The sequence below is a fragment of the Cryptomeria japonica genome, chromosome 10 (assembly GCF_030272615.1).
Source record: "Cryptomeria japonica chromosome 10, Sugi_1.0, whole genome shotgun sequence".
NCBI lineage: Eukaryota > Viridiplantae > Streptophyta > Pinopsida > Cupressales > Cupressaceae > Cryptomeria > Cryptomeria japonica.
The window spans coordinates 698,732,046-698,750,093 of NC_081414.1; positions in this window are offsets into that span (position 1 = coordinate 698,732,046).

Consider the following 18,048-nt stretch of genomic DNA (forward strand, 5'->3'; position numbering starts at 1 on the left):
TTGCTTGCATCAAGTAGAAGTCAGTGGTAACCATGAAGACTATGTCTTTTGCAAAGTGTTTAACCACATCTTTAGGTAACAGTAATCTCATGCTCATCTTTTTTCTGGAATTCATTATAATACTTGTTTGTGGTAGCTGAAAAAGTATTCTTCACAACCTTAATGTTGTTCTTGATCTGTGCATTGACCGGTTGTTCCTTGGACCATTCAATATCACCAATACCTGGTAGAAAGTTCTAAAAGTAGAAAAATAACCCGGCTGATAGTTGACCATATTTGAACTTTTGTGAATTGTCCTTCTTAATGGATTTCAAATTTTGAAATAACTGGTCTCTGATAGCTTCACAAATATCATAGTCTACATTATCAACTATCATTCTATGTGTTGTGTGAATTGCTGCAGATGGAACACTATTAATTCTACTAGAGTAGAAAACCCAGTAGCCTATCACCATTGCTGCAAGCTTCACCACAGGGTCTCTAATAGTGTTGATAGAGAAAGCACACTTATTAGATGTAGAACCGATTAGCTTGAAGACTGTGTCCTTTGAAATTCTTCTCAGCACAGGAATTTCACCGATTGAGCAATAACCCATTACAACCCTAATAGCCTCCTTAGTTATCGTATGGGTTCTTTCCAAATACATATTCTCTCAGTGGCTCAACTTGGGATGATTCTGATGTGTTCATCCTCAAATTCTTCAAGAAAATAAGCGACATTATGAAACCCTTTTTCAAAAACCCTAGCATATTTTGCTTCTATTTTTCCATTCTTATCACAAAGTGATTTCAGCTGAGTATAGATGTGAAGAGTTCCTAAGTCTTCTATTTTGCTATCTATATAGCTGGACAAGTCACCTTTGACCACAACACCACTCAAAACTTGCAATAATGCTTATAAGACATAATTTCATCTGCCTTAAGAGCTTCCTCAGGCTCAATAGTGAGCATCAACCTCTCTACAAGTTTAGAAGTAGATGCCATTCTAGATTAAAATATTTCAAAGTGGTATACAAAGAAACACCTTGTATCTTGCACATTGCTCCGTTTTCTGGTTGAAATGTTCAAATGCACACCCGTTCGTCTTTTTGCAACTTTCGATTCGGCTAGATTTCACTAATCACAAAGCAATTCACCAATTTACACAAAGACAATCTTGTTCTACTCTGCAATCGCTTCAAATTTCTTTTTCAAAAGAGTTAGGGTAAAAAAAGATACAATAAAACTTGTTTTTATCCACTTTACCGACCGCAATAAATTCTCACACTTTTAGGTTACAAAACCTAGTTTTTATTTACTGCTTAAGTGAAATACCAGTTGATAACATGTCAGCAAAAAGTCATCAAAATTCCAAATTCAAAAATTTCTTTCCTGCTCATTTTACAAAAGGGGCTCGGAAATGTTTTACCATTACGCTCCCCTTAGCCGTGTTAGACAGGCTTAAGTCACCGGTGCTGGATTCTCTTGACTAGGTGAAGGAATGGTTTCCTCTATAGGAAATTCTTCACTTTTCTTCTTCCAAGTCCGGTTCATATCTTCTCTAGTTTCCTCAACATCAATTTTCTGCTTGCCTTTTTGATCCTTGAAAGAGTTGATCGGTTTACTATTCCTTGATCTACAAAACTTTACCAAGTGCCTCGATTTGTTGCAGTGGTAACAGACCATACTAGATGATCTCCAGGGTCCTGCATTTCCTCTTCCTATTCTTTTTCTGTAGTTCATAGCCACATGACCAAAGTTATTACAAAAGGTGCAAACAACATTTGTTGCCTTTTCCATTTCGAATGGACTAAATCGGTTGCCATAGGATCTTTGCCAGTTTTGATTTACCCAGTTATCAAAATTTCTTATCCGGTCACCATTTGGTCTAGGATGCATGTGTGGTACAAGATTGTTTGATCCATATCTGCACTCAATATGTTTATGATAACTCAATGATGAATAGTGAGTACCAAATCGGTACTAAGAGGGGGGGGTGAATTAGCACAGGCATAAAAACTTTTCCTGAACCAGTTTGATTACAGACTGTAAACTACTGGCAATCCCTAACACTGGTCCAAACTAGATTACTATTGTTTAAACATAGTGCAACTGTGAAAGACATGAACTAGTCAATCTTCTTAGCTTTCCACACAACCTACTCCCTCATTTCCACTTTGTCCTTATGCATAAACACATAATCTATCATCAAAGATATAATAACTTGCTAGATCAACATGATTCACCACTTGATAGAAAACAACAAAGCATCACATGAAAAGAACATCACATATGACACACATATTTTTCACGTGGAAACCCAACTAGGAAAAACCATGGTGTGGATGACTACCCACAAGCTATTTTGAACTCTTTAGAAGTTCGCTCTATTAGGAGCCTAGTCCGGTTAAAGACTGTTACAATAGGTTTTGTTAGGAACCGATCCTGTTAGGGATCACCCGGTTAAGAGTTAAACCCTGTTAGAGGTTACCTTGTTAAAGGATTTTATGAACTCAATGGCTTTGAGTCACCCTGTTAAAGGATTTATAGCAAGTTGGTTAAAGCTACCCTGTTAAGGGATTTTCCAACTGTTGAAGTGATTAAAGATCAACAGGTATTACAATGATCTGGTAATAGCACTCAATGCTACTGTAGATCCACTTTAGTTCCTTCCTTCTACACACACACTATGCAGGTATCAATCCTCTCAACTAGTCTGGCAAGAATCACGTATCTCTGCACATAGATACACACACAACATTTGCCAACAACCTCAACATGAAACACCACATTGACCTTATAGGAAATAGATAGGTCAGTAGCATAAACCCTAAACCCTAAACACTTAGGTTACAAAATTTAGTCGGTTCAATCTTGACCATTAAACACTTTGCATTTGAATACAATGGTCTCGAACAGATCTCAAGACATTCTCCATCGTTCATTCTTCGTCGCTTCTCAGAGGTGATAACCCATCACGCGTTCTCCACCATTTGCAGAGACTTCGCACATTCCTGAGGTAGATAGGATCAATCTCCTTCATGTAAGATCCTTCACATGCACGAGGCTAACGTGGCAACATGATCTGATCTCCATTACAATGCTAACTCATCACATAATGCCATCGGTTGAAACACACAAGCTCGAAACACTTCAATCGGAAACCTTGAAGCTGAGACTACCAACTGGTAGTTATGCCATATGAACCCTAGATACAAAATATTCCATATACCGGTTCTCATTCTGACATACCGGTTCTAGTTCACAACATCATACTGGTTCACATGGACAAGCATACCGCATCACTTTTTCACATATGCCAGTTCACAACATCATACTGATTCTCTTTGTTAGTTGCTTAACTTCAATAATCCTGTTCACTCTTCATCATGTTACCGGTTCACTCTTCAACATATTACCAGTTCTCTTTTAGCATATTGACATCAATGACAACACAATATCATCATGTCAACATATTCTGCACATATGCCAACAATCTCCCCCTTTGGCATTGATGGCAATATACAAAGATATCTCTCTTTCTGCATCACATCTTCTCCTTAATACTGCAGATATCTTTTCCACTTCACATCTTCTCCCCCTTTGACAACAATGCCAAAGTGGAGGCACAAGCTTCCCTGTTCCACTATGCTACTCCCTCTGAGGAGTAGCATCCTTTAACACATCAATCCTGAAAAGATATAGCAAAGTAAGATCTGACTGATGTGGAGCACACACCTTTAGATTACCTCTTGAAGGGGCAACACCTTTAACTCACCTCTCAGATAGGTAAAATTAGCCTTCGGTAGAGGCTTGGTGAATATGTCTGCTAACTGCTCCTTATTGGAAACATGTTCCAATACCACCTTTTTGTTCTGAACCTTTTCCCTCAAGAAATGATACTTGAGTTCAAAGTGCTTGGTTCTAGCATGTAAAACCAGATTCTTGGATATGTTAATTGCACTTGTATTGTCACAAAATATACTTACTGGTTCAGATACAGGAACTTTGAAGCCCTTCAATACATGCTTCATCCAAATAGTCTAGGTACAGTTCATAAAAGCTGCAACATACTATGCTTCTGCTATAGATTGAGAGATACAACTCTGCTTTTTACTCATCCATGAGACCAGTCTACCACCGAGAAAGAATGCACCACCGGTTGTGCTCTTCTGGTCATCTATATTACTAGCCCAATAAGCATCTGTGAACACTTTCAGGTTGAAGTCATTATTGTATGGATACCATAACCCATAGTCAATAGTTACCTTCAGATATCTAAGAATCCGCTTGACTGCTACCAAGTGGGATTCTCTTGGGCTTTGTTGAAACCTAGTAGTAATACCCACTGCATGTGCAATGTCTGGTCTGCTATGCACTACATAATGCAACTTATCAACCATTGATCGGTATTCCTTCTCATTTACCAATGCTGAGTCATCCTCTTTTGATAGTTTACAACCGGTCACCATTGGTGTAACAACCAGTTTACTGTCTTCCATGCCAAAGGTCTTCAACACCTCTTTGACATACTTGGACTAAGTAATAAAAATTGCATTTTTCATTTGTTGAATCTGCAGTCCAATGAAGAGCTTAATCTCCCCTATGAGTGACATTTCAAACTCCTTTTTCATCTCATTTGCAAAGTCATGACTCATCTTGTCATCTCCAGATTATGTCATCAACAAATACTTCACAGATCAGAATCTGATCTCCTTCTGATTTCAAGTAGATATTGCTATCTTCACTTGTTCTTTCAAATCCAATCTTCACAAGATGGGAATGCAAGTGTTCATACCATGCTCTTGGTGCCTGCTTTAGTCCATATAAGGCTTTATGTAGCCTACACACCATGTCACTATCTTCTGATAGGGCAAACCCATATGGTTGCTCTATATGCACCTCCTCTTCAAGTATTCCATTTAAAAATGCAGATTTTACATCCATTTGGTATACCTTGAATCCTTTAAAATTTGCATATGCAAGAAGCATATGAACTCCTTCCAATCTTGCTACTGGAGCAAAGGTTTCACCATAGTCTTCTCCTTCTTCTTGGGCATATCCTTTACATACTAGTCTATCTTTGTTCCTTACCACTGTGCCATCCTCATTTAGCTTATTTCTAAAAACCCATTTGGTTCCAATGACATTTTTATGCTTCGGTCTAGGTACCAAAGACCATGTACCATTCTTTTCTATCTAGTCAAGTTCCTCCTCCATTGTCTTGATCTAGTCTTCATCTTTATGTGCCTCTTTGAATGATTTAGGCTCAAATTCAGAGATCATACATGAGATTTCTTTGACCTTTCTTCTTGTAAGAATTCCTACATCTTTGTCTCCTATGAACTGCTTTGGATGATGATTGAGTTTGACATACTTAGGTATGTTCTTAACAGCTTCCTTGCTTTTCTTCATCATCCTCATCTTCATCAGCATCTACCGGTGTAGGAGCACAATTGCTCGTACTGGGTTGATTTGCAACCAGTTCCCAGAAAGTTACTACCGGTTCATCTCCTACATGGTCTCTGCCAGTTTCCTCTGATTTCTCAGAGTTTTCATCAACCTTAACATTGATGCTTTCAACAATTCTCTAAGTCCTATTGTTGAAACATTTGAGAGCTTTGCTCTTAGTGGAATACCCTAGGAATATTCCCTCATCACATTTAGCGTCAAACTTGCTCTGATGTTCACTCCTCTTGATATAACACTTACTACCAAACACCCTGAAGTAGCTTACCAGTGGTGTCTTACCGGTCTAGTACTCATAAGGAGTCTTATCCTTTCCTTTCTTGATGAGTACCCAATTCATTGTGTAGACTGTAGTGCTCACCGCTTCTCTCCAAAAGGTGTGAGTGACCTTTCCTTGGATCAACATAGTTCTAGCCGCTTCAACCATAGTCTGGTTGTTTCTCTCTACTAGGCCATTTTGCTATGGAGTCTGGGGGGTAGACAGTTGCCTCTTGATGCCATTTTCCTCAAAATATTTGTTGAATTCACCGAAAGTGAATTCCCCTCCTTGATCAGTTCTAAGACATTTGATTCTTCTACCACTTTCCTTTTCTACCAGTGCTCTGAAAGCTTTGAACTTTCCAAAGGCTTCAAAGTTGTCCTTCAAGAATGTGACCCACATCATTCTTGAGCAATCATCTATGAGAATCATAAAATACCTATCTCCCTACACACTCCTAGTTTTCATAGGACCACACAAATCAATATGCACAAGATCAAGTAAGTTGTCAGCAGTGAAAGATTTACCTTTGAAGGTTGAGGAAGACATTTTCCCTAGTTGACATTCTCTGCACAAAGGATTTTCTGGTTTGCTCAGCATTGATAGTCCTCTAACTGCCTTGATCTTATTGGCCTTTACTATGTTATCAAAGTTTACATGGCAAAGTCTCTTATGCCATATCCAGCTATCATCAAACTTAGCCTTAAGACATGTACTTATATTTGCATTCAGCTGAAATAAGTTACCTTTGGTTTGCATACTGGTGGCCATCAGTTCACCATTCTTTCCTTTGATTTTGCAGACTCCATTTTTGAATTCCAGAGTGAGTCCACTATCATTCAGTTGGGCAACACTCAATAGATTGTGTCTGAGACCTTCCACCCAATACACATTGTCAACACTGCTCTTTCCATTTAGAGAGATGGACCCTCTGCCTTTGACCATACATGGTGCATCATTACCAAAATGAACCACACCACCATCATACTCTTCTAGAGATATAAACTTACTCTGGTCACCAGTCATATGGTGAGAGAAACCACTGTTAATAATCCACTCATTGGAATTATCAAAGCAGGAGTCAAGAGCCTTCTTGTCTGACACATCCTCCTTGACTGCAAAAAACACAATATCTTCATTTTCTTCATCTTCTGATTCCTCATCCATGACACCTTCATCAACTACTACAAAATAGTTTCTCCAGTTCCCTCCTTTGAATTTCTTGAACCTTTCCGGTTTGTCCTTGCTATCACCATTAGGACAGTTTATAACGATGTGTCCTATCCAGTTACAAGAGAAGCATTTCAAAGGAAGCTTACCTCTGTATTTGCCAGTTCCCTCAGGAAGTCTCTTAGCAAGAAGAGCTTCAAATTCCATCAGAATTTCCTCATCATCCATTTCTCTTCTTTGTCTTGGTTCACCGCCAGTGCTTGCTTCATCCTTTTCTGGATGGTGTAGCAGATGCTCTAAAAGTTGATTCAGTCTTTTGAACACTGCCATCAAAACTATTTATCTCATAGGATGTCAACTTTGCAATCATGGAGTCTAGGGATACCTTAGTCTTGTCTATTGATCTCAACTCCTGAATAGCAGCAACCCTTATTGCATAGACCGATAATAGGGATCTCAAAACTTTGCTAACAACAGTGGAATCTTCCATTTTACCACTTGCACTCTTGATATCTCCAACAACAGTTTTGATTCTTATTCCATATTGTTGAATGGTCTCACCTTCAACCATCCGCATGTCTTCAAAATTCCCTCTAAGGCTTTCTTCCTTAGCTTGTTTTACATGCTCATCACCACCATAGATATTCTCAAGAGTATCCCATACTTCTTTGGGATTTTCTTTATCCTAGACATCAATAAACTCAATGTCAGATAAACTACTGATTAGGGCTTCCATGACTTGCCCATTCTCCCGAATCTCTCTCTTTTGGTCATCTATGAGAGTACCGATAGGGATAACATAAACATTCTCAACATAGCTCCAATGTTGAGCACCCATGCTTTTGATGTATATCTTCATTCTGTCCTTCCATATTTTAAAGTTATCTCTGTTGAATTTTGGACCTTCCCTCTTCATCATTACAATAGGATATTTCCCTCAAGCAGTTAAGCTTACAATACAGAGGACCTGGAGGATGCTCTGATACCAATTGATAGCTCAATGATGAATAGTGAGTACCAAATTGATACTGAGAGGTGGGGGTGAATCAACACAGGCACAAAAACTTTTCCTGAACCAGTTTGATTGCAGACTGTAAACTATTGGCAATCCCTAACACAATCCAAACCAGATTACTACCGGTTAAACATAGTACAACTATGAAAGACATGAAATGGTCAATCTTCTTAGCTTTCCACACAACCTACTCCCTCATTTCCACTTTGTCCTTATGCATAAACACATAATCTATCATCAGAGATATAATAACTTGCTAGATCAACATGATTCACCACTTGACAGAAAACAACAAAGCATCACATGAAAAGAACATCACACATGACACACATATTTTTCACGTGGAAACCCAACTAGGAAAAACCACGGTGGGGATGAATACGCACAAGCTTTTTTGAACTCTTTAGAAGTTTGCTCTGTTAGGAGCCTAGTCTGGTTATAGACTATTACAACAAGTTTTGTTAGGAACCGATTTTGTTAGGGATCACTCGGTTAAGGGATGGCTATAATACCCGGTTAAGAGTTAAACCCTGTTAGAGGTTACCTTGTTAAAGGATTTTATGAACTCAATGGCTTTGAGTCACCCTATTAAAGGATTTACAGTAAGCTGGTTAAAGCTACCCTGTTAAGGGATTTTCCAACTGTTGAAGTGATTAAAGATCAATAGGTATTACAATGATATGGTAATAGCACTCAATGCCAGTGTAGATCCACTTTAGTTCGTTCCTTCTGCACACACACTATGCAGGTATCAATCCTCTCGACTGGTCTAGCAAGAATCATGTATCTCTGCACATAGATGCACACACAACATTTGCCAACAACCTCAACATGAAACACCACATCAACCTTATAGGAAATAGATAGGTCGGTAGCATAAACCCTAAACCCTAAACACTTAGGTTGTGAAATTTAGTCGGTTCAATCCTGACCATTGAACACTTTGCATTTGAATACAATGGTCTTGAATAGATCTCAAGACATTCTCCATCATTCGTTCTTCGCTGCTTCTCAGAGGTGATAACCCATCACACATTCTCCACCGTTTGTAGAGACTTCGCACATTCCCAAGGTAGATAGGATAAATCTCCTTCATGCAAGATCCTTCACGTGAATGAGGCTAATGTGACAACATGATATGATCTCCATTACAATGCCAACTCATCACATAATGCCATCGGTTGAAACACACAGGCTCGAAACACTTCAATCGGAAACCCTGAAGCCAAGACTACCAACCGGTAGTTATGCCATATGAACCCTAGATACAAAATATTCCATATACCGGTTCTCATTCCGACATACTGGTTCCAGTTCACAACATCATACTGGTTCACATGGACAAGCATACCGCTTCACTTTTTCACATATGTTGGTTCACAACATCATACCGATTCTCTTTGTTAGTTGCTTAACTTCAATAATCTTGTTCACTTTTCATCATGTTACCGATTCACTCTTCAGCATATTATCGGTTCTCTTTTAGCATATTGACATCAATGACAACACAATATCATCATGTCAACATATTCTGCACATATGACAACAATTTATGCCCATACATTCCACATGTGTAGCAATGTCCTTCAAACTTTCTAGACACATACCTAACATTAGTATTGTAACTTACATTTCTATTAGGTTTGTTCCTACAAACATTTGTAGTATGACCAGGCTTGTGACAAACAAAGTAGACAGGTTTAAAAGCCTTCTTACCGGTAGTCTTATTGACTTTAGAAGCAGTTTTGTTCTTTGTGCCGAAGGATTGACCTTTTCAGTTGTATGAAAACTAAGTCCAGAGATATCACCCTTCATTCTTTGTGATTGAATTTGTTCTTCTAGCATGGTAGAACTTTTGATGAACTTCTCCAATTTCTCATTGGCTTCAGTAAGCTTTTTGACAAGATCTTCATTATGCTTAGACAGGTTCTCTTGCAAAGATGATGCCAACTCAAGATCTAGCTTTAGGTTTTCCTTTTCTTCTGTTTCAACAATCAAGTCCTCATGTATAGTATCTTTTTCCCGTTTGATCTTTATGATCTCCTGATCTCTTACCTTGATAAGATGTTCAACAGCTCTTCTAGCTTCCAGTTCTTGACTCATGTGGATAGTGAGACCTTCTAGTTCTCTTCTTAGATTCAGTTTTTCACCATTCACCTTTTCAACTTCATCAGCTAAAGCTTCAATATTGGCTTCATTTGAAGAACTATTATCAGATATTTCTAATAGTTTTTCAAATAACTCTCTCCTTTTGGCTTGAGAGACTTTCAGTTTGCCCTTAAGGGATTCAATCTCATTTCTGCTAGCTTCTATCCCCCATGGTAGTTTCAAGATTTCCTTCTAAGCGGTTAGGCTTCAAAGAAGTTAGGCTCTAATACAAATTGATGGTCTTGAAAAGCATTGAGAGAGGGGGGGGGGGGGCTGAATCAATGACACCAAAACAAGTACAACTTTAAACACTAACCAGTAGATGAACTTAACTAATTTGAACAAAATACATGCTATCCAAAATGAAATAACAACATCCACCATAACACAAGTGTTTATACATAGAAAACCCAAATAGTTAAAAACCACGGTGAGATGGACCTCACAAGTTAACTATCTACAGTAATAGAAAACTGACCAATTAAGGTCTTACAAAGTGCTCTGCTAGGAGCGAATTTGTTAGAGATCCCAAGCTTGATTAGAATCTTATACCCTGTAAAGAGTACTACCCTGTTAAGATTAACCTTGCTGGAGGATTTTAGAATCCAAACTAATGGATCACCTTGTTAGAGGATTTGTACAATGAAGCTTGTTAGAGCTTATCCAGTTAGGGGATTTGATTCTGCTATAATGATTAGAAAACAACAAGAAATATTTGATCTGTTCTGAGTAGCACAAGACTTGCTTGATCAGATCATTCTAAGTACATTCAACACTGCTCTCCATCTAAACAATTATTGCTCTGTAGAAAAAGTATTCACATAGATCACCTCTTCTATATTTGTTCTCTCTTCATCATTTTAAAATGATTCACTAAGATGTCTTTAAATAGACATACAAACCTTATGTCGGTCATAGGAACACAATTTCCTAGGTGCAGTGTATCTAGACATTTAAACACAACTCATCACAAAAATGACCGCCAAACAAATGGTGCCGGTAACTCATCACACAAATGGATACTGAATAAAATAGTCAATACTGGTTGGAACACAATATGTGAACCGTTGTCCTGGAATCTTCAACTTGATCTTCATCTTCAACTTTATCTTCATTTTGATGTCGATTTAATGTAACCACAAGTTATCTCTTAGACACATACCGGTTGACACAAATTATCTGTTAGAGATAGACCTTAAACATACTGGTTAACAATGTAAATCAATGAAGTCACATCGGTAGTCAATGTAGTCATATGTGTGTGTGAGTGTGTTTCATCAATGACAATAAGTGATGAATACATGATAATCATCATCAAGCCAACAAAGTGGTGTTGGTGCAGTTGTTTCTGATGATTCTAACATGTTTGTTGGTGTTTCCTAGTCATGTCCTATTTTGTTTTAATGATTTGCATTGATCGTTGTGTGATCTTTTGATGGTTTCTATGAACTGGTGATGATTTTTGTGTTATGCGATTTTGTTGGTGGTGTAGCGTGTTGCGATTGATCTTGGCATGATTTTCGATGGCGTTGTGCATTTGAGAATTTTTTTTAGGACCATCTTATACTATTTAAACCATTATATTGGTCCGATGGTCGATCTTGTTGTTAATTTGGAGTAATTGATTATGTGTTGCATTGATGTTTATCATTAATGTCAACACTAGTTGTTTTGTTGTCTATAGGGTTCCGATAGAGTGGTTGGATTTTGATGTTAACCTGGAGATCTTCTCTGGTATGTTCTGACTTGTGGAATTGGTTTGGATTGGTTACTCATCTGTTCCTGATGCGTATCTCATTCAGTTGGTTTGGGATTTGATGATCCGGAAGCTATCATTTGTTCTAGTAAGCCTTTTGGTTACCGGTAAGGGTTTTACTGACAAAGCTTTATTGAAGATCTTTTGATGAATCTGATAAGTGGTGTTTGTGTGACTTCTAGAAGGTTATCAGGATGATGAAGGTTATCATGTTCATGTTATAGTTTATCAGTGGTCTTTCATTTGGCTTATGGCAACCTATTTTAGGTCCGGTTCTATTCTGTTAGGTTATGGACCGATTTATGTAACGTGTTCGATGATGCTCTTGATACATTACCGGTTGGATTTATTGATTGGTTTATGTTTTTTGGGTCTTAGGACGACTTGGTTTGCGGGATTATGTAATGGATTTATTGTATTATCTTTTAGGTGGCCAACCTAATTATTTAGGCCGGGATAGTATATATATGATGTAAGATTTCTTTGTAGATCATGGGTTATGGGATTATCTGTGTGTGAATAAGGTTGTAATCATATGCAGAGGTTTTGGTCGATCATAGGTGATCGAATTGGGTTTGTGTAAGAGGTTTAAGACCTCTGCTATTGAGCTTAACCAAAATTGTACTCAGGCATAGGAGATGCTATTTTTGTAGTTCACTCATCTTTCCAGATTGTAGTCTGGATTTCTTTTGTAATCAGTGAGGCTCCTTTTGTGATGAGCAATGCGCTCTAGGCTATTGGCCTTTTTGCATGTGCAAGCCCCTCTTATTGTAATCACATACTTACTGTAGAAGTATAATCTGACTGTGGGTAGGCTTCCCACTGTGGTTTTTCCCTTTACTGGGTTTTCCACGTACAAAACTTAATGTTTTGTGTTGTGGAAGGATGGTAATTGTTTTGTGATTTATGTTTGTGCATAATCGATATATCTGTTATTCTAGTATTGGTTTATGCATTCTGATAAAAGGTTTTATGTGCTTAAAGTTTCATAATCACTTGACAACTGATTCACCCCCCTCTCAGTTGTCCACCAGTTATCCTAACAGATCTTTGTATCGTGTGATGTAATTTTATAATTGAGGGTTTAGGTGTCAATGTTAAGTCTGCATTATCAAAAAGAGGCTTATGTGCGAACAAGTGATTTATACTTTGGTGTTGAGTTTGAGAAGAGATTGGTGTTGTAGAGAAGACATCTATTCTTAACCAGAACTGTAATTAGACATTTGGAGATGCTATTCTTTCAGTTCATTTCTTTTGGATTGTAGTCTGAATCTTATTGTAAGTCAGTGAGACTTCCCTGAGGGTTGTAGCCTTCTGGGCCATTATCATTTGAGCAGTGAGCTCTAGGCAGTGTGCTTGAATGCATGTGCATTTCCCATTGTAATATTTTCACATACTACTGTTGAGTATCATCTTACTGTGGGTAGGTTCCCATTATGGTTTTTCCCTTGACCTAGTTTTCCATGTCAAAATCCTGGTGTTGTGTGTTGTGCTTTCAATTTTCTTATCTGTCTTATTACTGTAGTTTATTAGATCTATGTTTTGTGTTTAAGTTGCTATTCTGGTGAAGATTGATTCACCCCCCCTCTCAGTCTTCCTTCCTGGTTGTTGCTACCAATTGGTATCAGAGCTAGATCCCCTGGTAGAAGCTTAATCGCTTGAGGAGATCCGGGATGGCAGCTCAAGGTGTTATATTTAAGAAGGATAGTCAAAGATTTGATGAAAGTAACTACACTATATGGAAGGACCGGATGAAAGTGCACTTGAAATGTCTTGGTGAAGATTACTGGAAGATTATAAAGAATGCCTATACTGTTCCTCTGAATGGACCGTCTACTCCTGATGAGATCAAGGAAGCTGAACATAATATTAGAGCAGAGGAAGCATTGCTTAGTGCCCCAACTGATTCTGAGATGACAAATATAATAGGACTACCAACTGCACATGAGATCTTGGTGAAGCTTGAGATTCTGTGTGATAAACAGGTGAAGGTTTCTAAGTTGTAGAGTTTTAAAGGAAAGTATGAGACATTGAAGATGCGAGATGATAAGAACATAGACTCTTTCATGGCTAAGGTGAATGACCTTGTCCTAGGTATCAGATGTGTCAGTGGAACCATTGAGGAAGATGAAATTATTGCCAAGGTTCTTAGATCTTTGCCTCTTGCCTATAAACATAAGGTTGCTTCTATTGATGAGATCTAGAGTGTGACTATAGTGACAAGAGATATGTTGGTTGGAAAGCTAGCTGCATTTGATCTTAATGAGTTTGGAGAATCACATGAAAAGTCTGAAACAACATTTAGAGTATCTACATCTATATCTGGTAAGTAGGAATATGATCTTGATGAATGTAGAATATCTAGATATGAAAGAGAGAGAAGAGATATGGAAGAGAAAGAAAGGGAGCTGGATGAACTTGAAGCACTGATTTCTTGAAGATTGCCTAAAGGTGATGGTAAGTATGATGGAAAGTTTCCTTTGAAATGTTTCTCTTATAATAAGATAGGACATTTTGCTTCTAGATGCTTGAAGAGAATTAATAAGTATGATAGGCATGATAAGTTTGATAAGCATGATAGGAATGATAGATAAGCCTTACAAGCCTAACTGAAAGTATAGAAATTAGAAGAACTGTTACTATGTTGTTGATGAAGGTATTATAGATGAAGAATCAAAAGGAGATGAAGTTGTATTTCTTGCCATTAAGGAAGATGGACCTATACTTGTTGATTCCACTAGCTGTACTATTGAGGAGAAAGCTTTAGCTGCTAAAGTTGAAGAGAAAGATGAATGGGTAATTGACAGTGGTTGTTCACATCCTATGACTAGTGATAAAAGAAAATTTGTGAATATGGAAAGATATGATGGTGGAATAGGTAGACTTGGAGATGACAAAGCCTCTATGATCCGTGGGAGAGGTTCTATTTCTTTTGATGGTAAGCATAACAGTGATGATGTCTTGTATGTTGAAGGTTTGAAGGATAATATTTTGAGTGTTGGATAGATGGTTGATAATGGTTATGATCTACAATTCAAGGATGGAAAATGCAAAATCTTAAATTCCTCCGGTATAGAAATTGCATCTGGAAGTAAGACTGAAGGTAACATTTTTCATTTGAATGCTGGTGAGAAAATATATTTGATTGCTCATATTGATGAGAGTTGGTTGTGGCATAGGAGAATGCGTCATGTAAATTTTGATTCAATGATTAAGATCAATTCTACACATGTTGTTAGAGATCTACCTAAGATTGTCAAGCTTGCTAATCTAGTATGTAAGGAATGTGAGCTGGGTAAGCAAACAAGGATTTCTTTCAAAACAAATAGTATACATCAAAAGGATTACTAGATCTTGTGCATATTGACCTATGTGGACCTACATATGTTATAAGTGCATAGGGTGATAGATATTTTAGGCTACTAATTGATGGCTATTCTAGGATGATGTGGGTTGTCTTTTTGAAGGAGAAATAAGAAGCATTGGACAAGCTCAAGATATTCAAAGCAAAGGTTGAGATTGAGTTTGGATTGAAGGTGAAGTGTCTAAGATCTAATAGAGGTGGAGAATTTTGTTCTAGTAAGTTCAATTCATTCTATGATAAGCATGCGATTAGAAGATAATTATCTGCTCCTAGAACTCCTCAAGAGAATGGAGTTGTTGAGAGGAAGAAAAAAATTGTCTTGGATGCTGCAAGGACTATGCTCATTGAAGGAAATGTTCTGAAGATCTACTGGAAAGAAGTCATTAGCATTGTTGTTTACACATTCAATAGAGTTCACATCAAAGGTGATGCCAGTAAGACCCCTTATGAGCTATGGTTTGGTCATGTTCCTACTGTGAGATATTTTAGAGCATTTGGTAGCAAATGTTATATCAGGAGAGATGAGGATATATGAAAGTTTGATACTAGAAGTGATGAAGGAATTTTCTTAGGATATTCTACAAAGAGCAAAGCCTACTGGTGCTACAATAAGAGACTGAGGAAGATAGTGGAAAGTGCAAATGTGAAGGTGGATGAGAACCTTGGAAAATAGATAAAAGCATGTGGTTATGATGATGGTCAACATATTGTTTTAATGCCTATTCCGACTAAAGATCCTAAGCAGAATGATCCAGTAGAGATAGTTAACCCGGACATTGTTGCTGCTGGTGAAGGAGTACAAGAACCTAATAATCAGAACAATCAGAAGACTCTAAGGTATGTAAGACTCAATCATTCTAAAAATCAGTTCATTGGTGATGATAATCAAGGTGTAATGAATAGAAGAAGGTTAACTGCTAAAGAAGTATGTTTGATTTCTAAAGTTGAACCTAAAGATATTGCTGAAGCTTGCAAAAATGAAAATTGGATGAGTTATGGAAGAACTAGATCAAATTGAGAAGAATAATACTTAGGAACTTGTGGCTAGACCTAAGGATAAAAATGTTATTGGTACTAAATGGGAATTCAGGAACGAATTGAATGAAGCCAGTGAAGTTGTCAGAAATAAAGCTAGATTGGTCTGCAAAGGGTATTCTCAGAAAGAAGGAATTGATTATGAGGAGACTTTTGCTTCGGTTGCCAGACTTGAAGCTGTTAGACTATTGCTTGCTTATGCTACTTATAAAGATTTCAAGGTATATCTGATGGATGTCAAATCTGCCTTTTTGAATGGTGATCTTGAGGAAGAAGTTTATATTGAGCAACCTGATGGATTTTCATTATCAGATGATGGAGATGTGGTATGCAAACTAAAGAAATCTCTTTATGGATTGAAACAAGCCCCTAGAGCATGGTATGCTAGACTAGATAAATATTTGTTGAAATTGGGATTTAGTAAAGGTGTTGCTAATAGTTTTTTATATTTCAAGATTGAAAATTATAACATCCTGATTGTTGAAGTCTTTATTGATGATATTATCTTTGGAGGTGATGATGACTTGAGCAAGAAGTTTGCCGGTGATATGCAAAAAGAATTTGAGATGTCTATGATTGGTGAGACAAAAATTTTCTTAGGTTTCCAAATTTCATAGACTGCAAAAGGTATATTCATATCTCAAACTAAGTATGTGAAGGAATTGCTGAAGAAGTTTGGGTTAGATGACTCCAAACCTATTTGGAATCCTATGATGACTAGTTGTAAATTATCTAAGAATGATGAATCTCTGAAAGCTAATCAGAGTTTGTACAGATCTATGGTTGGAGGACTGTTATATCCTACTTAGACTAGGCTGAATATTATGCATGTTGTATGTATGGCTACTAGATATCAAGCTGATCCGAAAGAGATTCATGCCACTGCTGTGAAGATGATATTCAAATACTTGAATGGAACTATGGACTATGGTTTATGGTATCCAAGGAATGATGATTTCATGCTATGTGCTTACACTGATGCTGATTGGGCTGGTGATGTTGATAACTGAAAGAGTACTACCAGTGGAGTATTCTTTTTGGGTAAAAAATTGGTTTCATGGGCTGGCAAGAAACAAGATTCAATGTCCTTATCTACTGCTGAAGTTGAGTACATTGCTGCTACTAGTAATTGCACTTAGGTAGTCTGGATGAAGCAAATTTTGAAAGATATCAGAGTTATTGATGATGAGCCTACTGTTATATACTGTGATAATTCCATTGATATTAACATGTCAAAGAATCCAGTGCAACATTCAAAGACTAAGCATGTGTCAATCAAATATCACTACTTGAGAGAGAAAGTTACTGAAGAGAAGGTGAAGTTGGAGTATGTATCTACAAAGGAACAAATAGCTGATATTTTCACTAAGCCTTTGCCTGCAGATACATTTGCATGTTTGAGAGACAAGTTAGGGGTATCCAGCCCCCCTGATGAGAACTAGATGCATTGAGTTGCATCAATCTGGTGGACTTCACAAGTCTTATCCTTTTATCTGGATTGGTGAGTTGGTATTGCTCCTCTCCTAAAGTAGTCTGTGTTTTGGGAGAGATATTCATATTTCATATTTTGAGGGAGTGATTTTGGTTTTTTGTTCTTTGGCATTGTTGTCAAAGGGGGAGAGAGATCATGTGAAAACTGCTTTATATGTCCTGATCTTAGGGGGAGTTTGCTGGAGATATCTTCTTTCTTTGCATTGATTGTTTTTTACATTCATATGTTTCCATCAATGCCAAAGGGGGAGATTGTTGGATATTGTTGGTCATTGTTACTTCTAGGATATGTTATTGTCATTGATACCAACATATTCTTGTGTATTTCTCCGGTGATTGCAGATTGGGAAGATCTTATGATC